Genomic DNA, 13035 nt, shown 5'->3' on the forward strand with positions numbered 1-13035 from the left:
TACAGCTCTCTAAGCTATTAGCAGTCAGTAACCAATCAGTAACTTTAGGAGGGCCATATGAGACATAACTGTTTTGAATCTGACCTGTGTGATTACAAGCTAACTGAACCGTTATGTCCCATGTACCCCACCCCCTAAAGTCACTGACTAACTAAGAGGTTAGAGAGCTGAAAGCAGGAAGTAGAGTTCTGGCTATTATATTAGACATCTGGTCACTCAAGCCTTTATAGATTTCATTTTTTACACTGAACATTTTTTACACTGAACTGTTCCTTTAATTAAAAGAGTATGAACATTCACAATTTAACACACAACAGCTATGAATATCTGTAAAATGTACAATTATACACAGTGAAATCAGTAATTTACAGTACTTAAGTGTGTCATTTATATTATATGACCAACCAAAACTAGGAAACTATAAGAAATAATGTACAGCACTTTTTAAAATTTGCAGAAAACTCAGTCTGCACACTTTACATGGTCAAGGATCTTCGCAGTGCCTATTATGATAGGGGGTAAAATATGCCCTTTATTCACAACAGCACCGACTGTCAGTTTGTAAGGCCTTAATCAGTTATATTACCCAAATTATTCAACAATATTTGTAAGCAGAAAAAAAACAGAGCCTGAGACAGACCTTAAATTTCCAGTTTATAATACTGGGCTTACTTACATTATACAGCCATTTTTTCTGGCATGAAATCACTATAGACATGCCAGAGACAAGGGCCAGGTGGTGTAAAAAAATTAAAAATCAAAGCTCACTTTCATAAAAAAAAATAAAAATCAAAGCTCACTTTCATAAGGCCTACAGGGATTGTAGTCTGGACCAAGAAGGAAGCTTTAGTTCAGGCAGATAGTCAAGTACACAGTATCCAAGGGGTTAAAGAGTATCCAAGGGTTAAAGTCAAATTCCAACCACAGGTCTATTCAGGCAGCAAATAGGAGTCAGAATCAAGCAAGAGGGTCAGGAACCAGAAGATCAATCTGAAAAAAGTAATTTAGAGTGCATCCAGCAACAAGAAAAGTCCTATATTTCGGCAGTGAACCCGGGTCCTCAGTTACCCCTGGTAACCTGCTGTCTGGATCAAGGTTCTCACCTTGCCACATGGAAGAAGTGGCCCTTGTCACAGAAGATGATTTTGTAATTTTCACCATTTAGGTTCTCTGTTAGAGCACCATTCTGAGCAAAATGCCACAGGCTTGACTAGCACAGGTAAAAGCTTAAACTTAGCCAACCCACATGTAAACCTGTGGGTATGGAATGTTTTCAGGGCCAACCTAAATAATTATCCTTTATATATATCACCATGTAGAACATAGATCACTCATGGGACTTAAATTATGTGGAAAAATGTAATGGGGTAAGTCGACGTTTCAGTCCTACACAGAGGACCTTGATAAACGTTGACTTACAGTACACCATTAAATTTTTGCACATAATTAAAGGGATCATAATTTGGATCTCCATGCCTACTAAAAAATAATGTAAACATTATTTAAACCCAGTAGGATTGTTTTGCCTACAATAAGGATTAATTATATCTTAGTTGGGATCAAGTACATAGTACTGATTTATTATTACAGAGAAAAAGGAAATCATTTTTAAAAATTAGAATTATTTGCTTATAATGGAGTCTATGGGAGATGGCCTTTCCGTAATTCAGAACTTTCTGGATAATAGGTATGCAACTACAGCTTTCTATGGAGAGCTCTGAATTGCAATGATACAAGTCGATGTGCAAAATGTGATCTCATCATAACGTGGTTTTGTATATGTGCACTGACATTGAAAAGTAACTGGTTGTATCATGAGATACAAAATATGCAAGGAAAAATGTGGGGGAAAAGTATAGCTGTGTGGCAAGTGGGTGGAGGAAGAAAAAGAGAATGCATTTGCGCAGAGAGGACATGAATTGATATACAAAAACTGGTGCGGGCATGAAATGTAGCTTTACTAAGGCAAAAATGTTGGATGGTAATTTCAGAGAGCAGGAGTTAATGGCATGATATGAGAAATATAATGTAACTGGCATTGTTGTAAAGTTATACATTTGGGACTTACTAAATATGCAAGTGACTTATAACCTTAATGGGTACATACTATAATAATTCTTGCTGGAGAAGGACCAGGGAAAACTTGAGGATAATGAACTCAGCTGTAGCAAGCAATGCCAGTGAGCAACAGCAAGGGCCAGTAACTATTGTCCTAAATTACAATCATTCTCCACCTTTACAAAGCTTGTAAGTCCCCATCCAAAATATGCAGTGCTTTTTTGTTTCCAGTGCTCGGAAGAGATATTAATGTCCAAAGGAGAGCAACTAAAGTTGGTCATACACGTGAAGATCTGTTCATTTGGTGAAGCCAGATATCGGACGGGACTTCTTCAAATGACATGGCTGATTCTTGGCCTGTGGATAAACGCAGGCTGAGGATCAACCCCTATTCTTGCATTAAACCCTTCCTGTGCCTGCACACAGAGCATTGCACTGGTTCAGGCATTTGGTACGGATTTTGGTGCCAAAATGCATACTTAGCTAGATAAGCACGTACCTCGGTATACTGTTTCTAGAGCCCCCTTGATGTTACCAATACATCAATGGGCCTAAAAATCATCTGGCCACCTAGAACGACCTGAACAGCAAAAAAATTACCTTAAGGCGGCCATACACATAAAGATCTGTGAAGTTGCAGTTACATTTGTATTTTTTCAGCTACATAGCCAGTCAGCACAGTCTCTGCATCCTGCTGCAATAAAAAGAACACAAGCTCCAGATAGTTTAAGACACCAATGGCACCAAAGCCCTGCTTAAAATTCTGCACCCACTTCCCCCCCAGTCCCTACACCTTCCCGGCTTGCACTAATAAGGATGGGAGACCACTTCTCTAGGTTTCTTAGGTACTTTGGTGAAGAACAAGGTTATAATCATCTTCCTCTTCTTATATCTTCTATTCAGCCCGGGGTCAGTGCACATCACAGTACAGTTAAAAGTTGGCTGGAACAGCACAAAAAAATGGCAGCCTGGAGCTTCTGCTGTAGTATCTCAAGCACCAGCCCAGGGTATCAGGTAAGCAACTGTAATAACTTTGGGGGTGCCTAACATTTCAGCCTAGTTATACTTGCCCTGTTGTTCCTGAAGCCTAGCTCAGGCTCCAAAGCCTGTCATCAGACCCTGCTCGATGGGCATCTGGCCAAGTTTCAGACACATATCGGTCAGGTACCACCTGAGGGCCCCATACACAGGCCAATAAACTACCGACTACCGTTTATTCACCTGGCTTTATGGATGCTGAGTCTTCCTACTCTTGAACATCTGTCAGTCACTTGTAGCATGCAGGCAAGTATGTAACCTGCATGTTAGCTCCTTTCACATTATTCATTTATGTACCATTCAAACTGAATGAGAGAAATTGCAACACAATAAAATGTACACACAAGCAAAACCCTATGCAAACTAAAGTTTTATAAAGTACTGGTTGCACTAAGCAAAATGTCACTGGCTGTCACCTGACACAATATATGATATCTAAATGCTACGTGTTGTTTAGCTAAGTTGTAACAGACTTTTATTGAACCAATACGTTTATGCTCTTTGTATAGTAATTTCCTGTTGTCTTATTCTGCAAGAGATGGAGCTACTGTCTATTCTGCAGAAGACGGAGCTATTGTCTGTTCTGCAGAAGATGGAGCTATTACACTACAAAAGGTATCTTAAAGTCTCTCATTCAGACCACTGCATCATTGCTAGGGAAAATTGGACCCTAGCAACCAGATAGCTGCTGAAATTTTAAACTGGAGCGCTGCTAAACAAAAACTTAAATATAAAAAAGACCAAATGCAAATTGTTTCTTAACAGCACTTTCTTTATAATAATGAATGTAAATTTAAAGGTAACTTTAAACTATACCCCCAGAATAAACACTTAACCAACAGATAGTATGTTATGTTAAGTGACCTGTTAAAGAATCTCACCAAACTGGAATATATATCAGTAAATATTGCCCTTTTGCATCCTTTCCCTTGATCCACCATTCAGTGATGGGCTGTGTGCACCCTCAGAGGTCACATGACCAGAAATAATGCAGCTCTAACTGTAACAGGAAGTAGTGTGGAAGCAAAAGACAGAACTCTGCCCATTAATTGGCTGATGTGGCCTAGCATGTATGTTTGCCTTGGCTTGTTTGGTGCACTGTGAATCCTATGATCCCAAGAGGTTAATTCTTAAAATGGCAATTTTCTATTCAGGATTACCCAATAGCACATACTATTAAAAAGTATATTTTTATGAAAACGGTTTATTTAGAGACCTACATTGTTTGGGGGTATAGTAGAAATCCAAACATTGAAAATACTAAATATTATTAATAAAGTGAACATATTAAAATCAATACTGATTCTGAAAGAAACTTTGGATACTCCATTAAATTCGCTTTTTTTAGCAGACAGGACTAATAAATACAACATGTCCAGCATGTTCCACAATTGTGGGTTTTTGAGCATTAATTAGGGTGAGGGAAATACTGTCAACATTTTTTATGGAGGGCTGTAAAGCTGATTAGTTACTCTGTGCCCCCAGAGCACAGCGAAGGCAACAGTTTAAATCTGTAGTCTTGCACTTGACCGTGCAGTACATTTAGTATTTATGTTTGTGAATTCACATACATGCTCACTGGTAAATTGCTGCAGATGTTGAGTAGCTTTGTCACCATAACTGTACTCTAGGAAAAATCCCTGTATAAAAGGACTCCCAATGAAGATGACAGGGTGAAATAGTGGGTACACTTACCTCTACAGGGCCCAGTCACCTTTATAGACCTGAAAATCAATACTTAGCACTGTTCAGAATCTCAAAGGGGGGTCTCAAACCAATTATGAGGAAAACAATGCTAAATGTGGAAAAAGGGAATACAGAGCAGCACATTTACACAGTCCGGTGTGCAGAACAGTGCACCACTTTCATTCTGTGCAAATCCCAGTGCAATTAAACTGCAGGATGTATGCACCAATACATAAGTATGCATGCATATACAGAACATATTTTTTGATAAACTATAATTGCTTGGGTTTTCTTTCCATGAAAGTTTTCTGCACCATGACATAAGAATACCTTATACACACACAGAACATGACCCATAAGGCAGTGTAATGTTGCCTGTATAGCCCTAAACAACGTACCCCAACCCCACAGGTGCCCTGGCATTTAGGGAAGCTGCGAGTTATGTATGTGTATTTAGGCTGCTTTCAGTGAGGAGTGTGTCACAACACAAACAATCCATTCAAATGCAATGGTTTCTTAAATACATGTTGGGTATATGCATGCACGAACAGAAAGCACTTCAGTTAAATATCAGTAATAAAACATTTGATCTCTTTTAAGGCCCTCTTGTCAGGCCGCACTCACCACAGATGATGTCATATATTCGCAACCTTGCGGCTCGGTGACGTCACGGACCCTTAGCTGCACCCGCCGTTTCCCAGGCAGCTCCAGGCGGAGGAGCAGGGTTAGCCGGGGATGTCATTCTGCCTCACATCCCAACTTCACACTTCACTATGGGCCTCCGCAACCGCCGCGGAACACCCCTGTGAGGGGAATTGGTACGTACCGCCCTCCTCTGCTGTCAGACAGAAACTAGACGCGCCCACTAAGCAAAGGAGTTTGGTTGCGTAAAGCCCCAGTCTGAAGAGAATGGTAGCGCCCGCCCCCTGCTGTCAATAGCAAAGGCTTGGACGCGCCCACTAAACAGGAGGGACTATAGGTTTGTGTTTCCTTGTTCTGCAACATGGTACTGTCCGTGTTATCTAGGGAGCTGTGGCGGCTTAATTGATCTGATTCACGTATAGATATGTGGTGGGGAAATAGTTACTATGCTGTATATGTTATTTAGTGGTGAGTTGAAGCCAACTATTCAGGTAAGAGGTAACCAAACTCTATATACTGTAGTTTATGGCGGCGACATGATATGGGTGGGCATGAGCTATATAGGGAGGGGTGAAAATGTAGCAGCAGGAGACACATTCTACTCTTTGAAAAGAACAGTTGCATTTACACCAAAAAATAGAATCTGTAGTTTATTTACAAATATACACTTCGTTATTCTGGTTACATAAGGGATGATTCATTTATTTAGAGACAGCAGGATACCAAGGATATGACAGTAAATCAGGGGTGGGCAAACTTTTTGGCTCAGGGGCCACATTGACTTACAGACGGCCCGGGCCGGACCAGCGATACGCCCAGGGCCGCCATTAGAAATCACAGGGCCTCTCAGCTCCCCCCTCAGCATCCCACCCAGCATCCTCCAGCTCTATTCCTCAGCATCCTGCAGTTCCCCCCAGCATCCTTCAGCTCCCCCCCAGCAGCCTGCAGTTCCCCCCAGCGTCCTTCCCATCCTCCTCCTCAACATCCTCCCACCAGCTCCCCCCCCCACAGCGACCTACAGCTTCCTTTGGCTCCATCCTCCAGCGACCTCCTGCCTCCTTCGGCTGTGTCAGTCCCTCGGTTCCCGCTGCATCTGAAGTTTTATACGGTTGCGCCCGTGCGTTCTGACGTCACGCGCACGCACGGGGCGCAAACAATCAGGTGTCGGCGGGCCGGATTAAAAAGGCAAACGGGCCGGATGTGGCCCGCGGGCCGTAGTTTGCCCACCCCTGCAGTAAATTGATAACAAACAGGATCTTAATAATTTTACAAGGGTTAAAGATTTAAAAATAGGATCAGAAGGCCTGGCTCACAAGAGCTTACAATCTAAAGGCAATGTGTAATTTTTTTTCTTCCCATAATTGGATGCTTGTAGCCTAGGCACAAAATGAGGTATGCCTGAATGAGTGTCCATTGTGACAACACTGCAGCCTGGGGTGAAGATTAAGGCAAAGTGACAGTAGTCATATGATTTTATTTATTTTTTATTGTCTAACCCTTGTCTAAGCACAGGTCAGCTTTGATTTTGCCCCCTTGCCATTTGCAAAGCAATAAATAGTAGCAAATGACTTACTCGCTGCTAAAGCAAATGGCTATTCCTGCTTGACCTTTCTGCAGCTTTTGACACTCTATCATTTTCTCTTGCTCCATATTCTATCTTCACTAGGTATGCAAGAAAGGTTCTTTCTTGGATCTCCTCCTATCTTTCTGATTGATCCTTCAGTGTCTCCCATACAGCCTCCACCTCCTCTCCTCGGCCTCTCTCAGTTTGGGTACCTCAAGGCTCTGTTCTTGGACCCCTTCTACTACTCGTTGCTCACTCACTCATTAACCACTGTTTTTCACCTATTTCTCTGCACTTGCCATCATTTTACAAACCAACAAGACCTCTACCATCACACTGATTACCCTGACCTTATTTATCAACCACTTTTCCTCTTAGAATGTAAGCTCTTATGAGCAGGGCCATCCCCCCTATTGTCTCCAAACAATATCCAAATGTAACTGTGAATCACATCGGGAATTGTTTGTATGTATATGTTAACTGTTTGACCGTGTTGTACACCTTTATTCTGTAAAGCGCAAAATGATGGCACTATATAAATAATAAAATAGAGTTAAACAGAGAAGAATGAACAATAGGAAGATCACAACGTACCCTAGCCGGTAAGTAAGGTGTTTTTTTACCCTTTCTTGTTATTACACAATTTAGAGATGCTATTTAGCCACCATTTTCATGTTTCCTTTTTTTAACCACTTTTTTTTTGTATAAACAAAGCCCCAATCTGAAGTGTTGTGACAAAACACACACAAATAGAAGAATGAGGCAAAGAACAAGGATCTACTCTAGGGCTCATTTACAAAAAATGGTCAAAGAACCATGTTCTTGTTATGTATCATTTAGACATGGATCTGGAGAGCACTGGGGGACTCAAGCTATAAAGAGTTCTTACTCTTTAATAATGGCATGCGTTAAGTGCATGGAACTCATGCACCTAATAGTGCTGCGCTGTGCCAAATTTGTAGACTGGTGCAGAGCACAGTGTAATCGCTATACACAGTGCTTAGTGCTTGGGTCAAGTTTTTATTGCACTTGTGAGCTCTTAAACATTGGCAGCCATAAACTAGCTAATCCTCTGCTGTATCCAATTGATTGGCCCATGGGTTTAACAAATGGATACCATATATATATATATATATATATATATATATATATATATATATAGCCACCTTCCCATTGTTCAGTTTATTAGGGCCTACAATCCAAATAATCCAAACTGCAGAAAGGGAGTAGGAATACCCAGATCGCTATTTTTCGACTGTTGACAAGTTCAAGCAGATAGCATTTTCCTGGCATCTGTCAAATCTAAACTCACCCATCAGACTTCCAGATGGCAAAGTGCAATTCATTACTCCAGGGAATGCTTTTATACTGCTCAAGGGTCCAATGGGAACAACTTGACAACACTTTCCACCGTGCATGGTGATGTCGAGGTTTATGTGTGGCTTCCCACCATTGAAAACACATCATGTCATGTTTGTTATAAAGTACACCCTTCAGAACTCAATGGCCTTTTCCAAAAATTTTTGTGAACTACTAGAAACTGTTATTTCTGCTTCACAATTTTCCCTTACAGTCAACTAGGGTCCAACTCACTTGTTAGAAAGCAGACATCCTATAATAATGCTGCATTTAAACTAACTTAGAGTTCTTTAGTAGGACTCATTGTATTACCAATGTTTTTTGGGTGGAGATTACATGGACGTGTGCTTATTTGTACACCTGTGTCATAAAAGATTGTTCCTTAAACAGTCAATTACACTAATAAGGTGGTTTCCAGATAATTTTGCCCATATAGTGGTTATATATAGACATATAATATATGCCACTCTTAACCAAACTTAATTTGCAGTGTAAGGTCAGTTAGCTTTGTTAAACAAAAAACTATTGGTCCACCACTCTCATACTAAAGGAAATTGTATTGGATCAGTTACTGCATGTTGTGTTGTATATCTCTTATATCCATCTATACTGCTCTCCCCATATTCCTTCTTATGGCTTCTGTTTATACCACTATCTCTACTCCCTTTTGCTGTTTTAGATTTCCTGGTTTAATTTTATTTTCTCATCCCTGTCTCCCCAGCTTCCTCTACTCCAATGTTCTTCTAAAGTGCTTTTCCTTGTTTCCCCATTACCTTGACCTCTTCCTTCTTCTCCAGCATTGCCTCTCTTCACGATACCCATGTGTCCCTTGAATTAATTATGAAATTCTAATCTGCATTACTAAGTGGGACTTGTAGATGATATTAATATAAACCATGCCTTTCCCTCTGGTCAGCAGAATTGTTTTCCTGTCACTTCCTTGTCACTCAGTATAAGCCACTTCACTTATAGGACACATGGGCAGTAAGAGTAACTTGTGAGATATAATGAAGGATATGACAGGCAAGCATGCCAGCAACAAAGAATTATGTTTTTTGAATAAATAGTAGCCACAAGGCACCTAAAGCAGTGCCAGCCACATTTATATAATTTAACAGCTCCCAGCCTATATCACCTTGCTACTGATTTTTGTAAATACTTGGAGGAAACCTTTTAATATCTGCTGTGAGCAAGTTAAAAAGTCATCATTTAATCTTTTGTGCTTAACCATTTAAAACTAAATTATAAACTCCAAAAAGTAGGCAGTAGCTGACTATTCCATATTAGACATGGAATTTAGAATTGCTGCTTTTTTTCCTTTTTAAAAAGAAAGCCAGTCTACTCACTTTGCAAAGTGAGTAAAATAGTGTGGTATTAACAAATTAGTTGTGATTCATGACATAACAGCAACAGTTAAGTCACATGACAATCAGGGATTAAGTCAACCAGGGGTTTAAGGTATATACCTAAATAAAATCAGAAGTAACATATACAGTAAAAGATATCTCTGCATAAGCATCCGAATATCAACGTTTAGATGATTCCAAGCATTGATATGATGAACTTCACAGATATATATTTTTATTGTGCTTAAGAATGAGTTATTATGAGTATTGAGACAGTAGTGTATTAAATGTTCTTATAGGTCATCCTTTGAAGTCACCTCTCACTCAACTAACCTACAATAACCTTGTTTTTCTTGTTAAATATCCAGTCATGGTAATGCTGCCACCTAATGGTTACAAGTCAGCTATGCGACCTATGTATTTAGCATATGGTTGCACTTCTGCACCCTCTGGTGGTTAAAAATAAAACAAAATTGAATTGCCATACTTTATATAGTTGCTAAATGTTTATACTTAAAGAACTGGCTGTAGGATAAAAAGTAGTGATAAAGGGAACACTAGCTATCTGGAAAAGTGTTGTTAGTGGGTCTGTCCTAGGCCGTTTCCTTTTTAATTTACCAATTACCTAAAGCTTGGTGATGTAAGTACGGTTTCTGTTGATGCTGATAATACAAATTTGTGCAAAACTAAGTTCTGAAGGATGTTGCCACTTTCCAGAGAGAGCTGTTTTTTACTTGTAGGTGATGGTTCAAATCTAATTGCTGATTGGTTGCTATGGGAAACATTATTTATCTCCAACATCAGTAAACACACTCCTAAATTCAAGAACTGGACATTAAACGGGCAAATGAGGTCCAATTCCGAAAAGTTCTAGGTTATTCACTTTGACAGAAATAAGGCTAATTATACATTGATGGTAGGTTCTATTAATGCCTCCAAGATTTTATTAGATGACTTCTTGGACAAGATATTAGTCACTAAAGTAATTGTAGGCTTTAAAAAAAATGTGAATGTTACATGTAGTTGCATAATAATAATACATTCCGATACAATACAGTCCAAGCCTCCTATTTAACCTAATTGTACTTTAAAATTAATAAAAATATGTATATATCTGCATGGATACAGTACACTGACTAGTATTCACTATAAACTACCAATCTTAGCCTAGTGAAACATTTCAGCTAATATTTTAGTCTTTCAGCCTCCCCAGCAATGCCCTATCCTGGGTTTCAGCATAATGTGCTAATCTCAGTCCATCTGTCCTGGTCACTACCTCTTTTCGCTAAATTAGTTTCTATTTTCATTCAGTAATTCTTTTTTATCATTGCAGAAATGATACTGCCTCACCTGCAGCCATCTTTTCCATGTTAGCTAGAGCTGCAAATAAGTTTGTTGGCTGCAAATAGAAATAGTAATGGAAATTGGAGTCAAATGAAACTTCATTGGCAGAGAACATACCTTGGCAAAGGATATTATGTGCAGATAAATAAAGCTGTCTACACAGAATAACTTAATGCCATATGCTTTACTGAATAGTTATAGAAACCAGGTCAATTATTGTGTTACTTACAGGCCTGCACTGTCAATATATACATTCAGGCAATTGCCTGACATGGCGGAGGGGCTGCTGTAAAATGCCATAGTCAATATTTATTGGGCCTGTGGGGAGGCTATATGGACCTCTGTGGGCTTGAAAAGTCGGGGCATATTTTAAAGGAACTGTTCAGTGTAAAATGAAACTGGGTAACTTGGCTGTGCAAAATAAAAAAAATAATTCCGATATAGTTTATTAGCCAAATATAAAAAGGCTCTGGACCACAAGCAAATTAAGTTATGTCCCACTGACTAAGAGAAAGAAAGGAGAAAGTAGTGTTCTGGTTATTATGTTAGACATCTGCCCACTCCAGACTTTATAAGATTACATTTTTGGCTAACTATATTAGAAACATTTGTTTTGCACAGTCTGTTTACCCAGTTTTATTTTTACACTGAACTGTTCCTTAAAGTCTCAGGACCTGAGTTTAGTTATTCATTTAAAGGACAAGCAAAGTCAAAATCTATTAAAGGAGAAGGAAAGGCTAAGTCACTTGGGGGTGCCAAATGTTAGGCACCCCCAAGTGACTTAAATCATCTACCTTGTACCCCGGGCTGGTGCCCCTGTTAGGGGAAAACAGCACCAGCCCAGGGTACCGGTAGACACCGCTTCCTCCTTCCTACTCGCGCTGCTGTGAATTTCCCGGGGCCGGCGCATGCGCAGTAGAGTGAAAAGCAGACTTCTCTGTTAAAGCTCGGCTTTTCACTCTACTGCACATGCACGCACAGCGAGAACGGAAGGAGGAAGCGCCGGCAGCTACCCTGGGCTGGTGCTGTTCTCTCCTTACAGGGGCACCAGCCCGGGGTAAAAAGTAGGTAATTGAAGTCACTTGGGGGTGCCTAACATTTTGGCACCCCCAAGTGACTTTCCCTTTCCTTCTCCTTTAAGCACACTATTCAACAGTACTACTATTGCTATGTAAAAACGCTATATTTCTGGGTTGCCTAATGAAAGATTTACAGAGATACATTTACTGCATACTCATTGCAGTGAATGGCACCGCCACCTTTAATAAGGGATGCCCACTTCCTTTCCCTCACCGTCTCTGCTGTGCATGTGTCCCCAGCATCCTCCCCCCAGCACCTGCCTGCTGCGTCCTTCTGCGTCTTCCCCCCCCCTGCTCCCCCAAGCACCCGCCTGCTGCATCTACCCCCCCCCCCCATAGCATCCGCCTGCTGTGTTCTTCTGTGTCTGGCTGTGTCTTCTTATGGCCCCGGCTCGCTGCTGCTATGTCACCATAGCAACCGGACACTTGCTATTGGTGCACGCTTGTAGTGGGAGTGACAGAGGGTCTGTGGGAAGGGGAGCACTCCTGTTTGTGCGCGCTCACATAAGAGGAACATGCGCATGTGCCGCCTACAGTGCTGGTCTTAGTGTCTGTGCAGGAGCGATGCATTATGGGAATCCTCTTTACCCAGCTCTGCGTTTTTTCTTCCGGTTTGGCTTCTGATCATCTGAATGATTGAAATATGGGGAGACTTAAGTGCACTATTGAGACAACTGAAGGTATGCCTGCAGCTTGAGATTAACTCTTTACTAGCCTTTCCTTCTCCTTTAACCTTAAAATTAAATTAAGTGCCAGAGCTATATATTCAAACTTTACGATGGCCTCAGACACAATGTTACAATCTGAAAGGTTAAATTACTTTTTATAGCTATATTTCAACCTCAAATGCCTCTTAGCCCCATGTGAACAAAAATGGCACAGGATAACAAGGGCCAGAATAATAGAAAGGGTAGCCCTG

The 13035-nt window shown here is 40.5% G+C and overlaps 1 protein-coding gene across 3 annotated transcripts in view; it reads right to left on the minus strand.

Annotated features, from left to right (window-relative positions):
- Positions 1-5659, minus strand: part of hivep3 (HIVEP zinc finger 3) — an 80651-nt gene extending 74992 nt beyond the window's left edge. For all 3 annotated transcript variants that reach the window (XM_031896893.1, XM_031896894.1, XM_012957355.2), the window contains exon 1: positions 5407-5659. The gene's annotated coding sequence lies outside the window, so the exon portion shown is untranslated. The remainder of the gene's footprint in view (positions 1-5406) is intronic.
- Positions 5660-13035: the final 7376 nt, after the last annotated feature.

This window comes from Xenopus tropicalis, chromosome 2, assembly GCF_000004195.4.
Source record: "Xenopus tropicalis strain Nigerian chromosome 2, UCB_Xtro_10.0, whole genome shotgun sequence".
NCBI lineage: Eukaryota > Metazoa > Chordata > Amphibia > Anura > Pipidae > Xenopus > Xenopus tropicalis.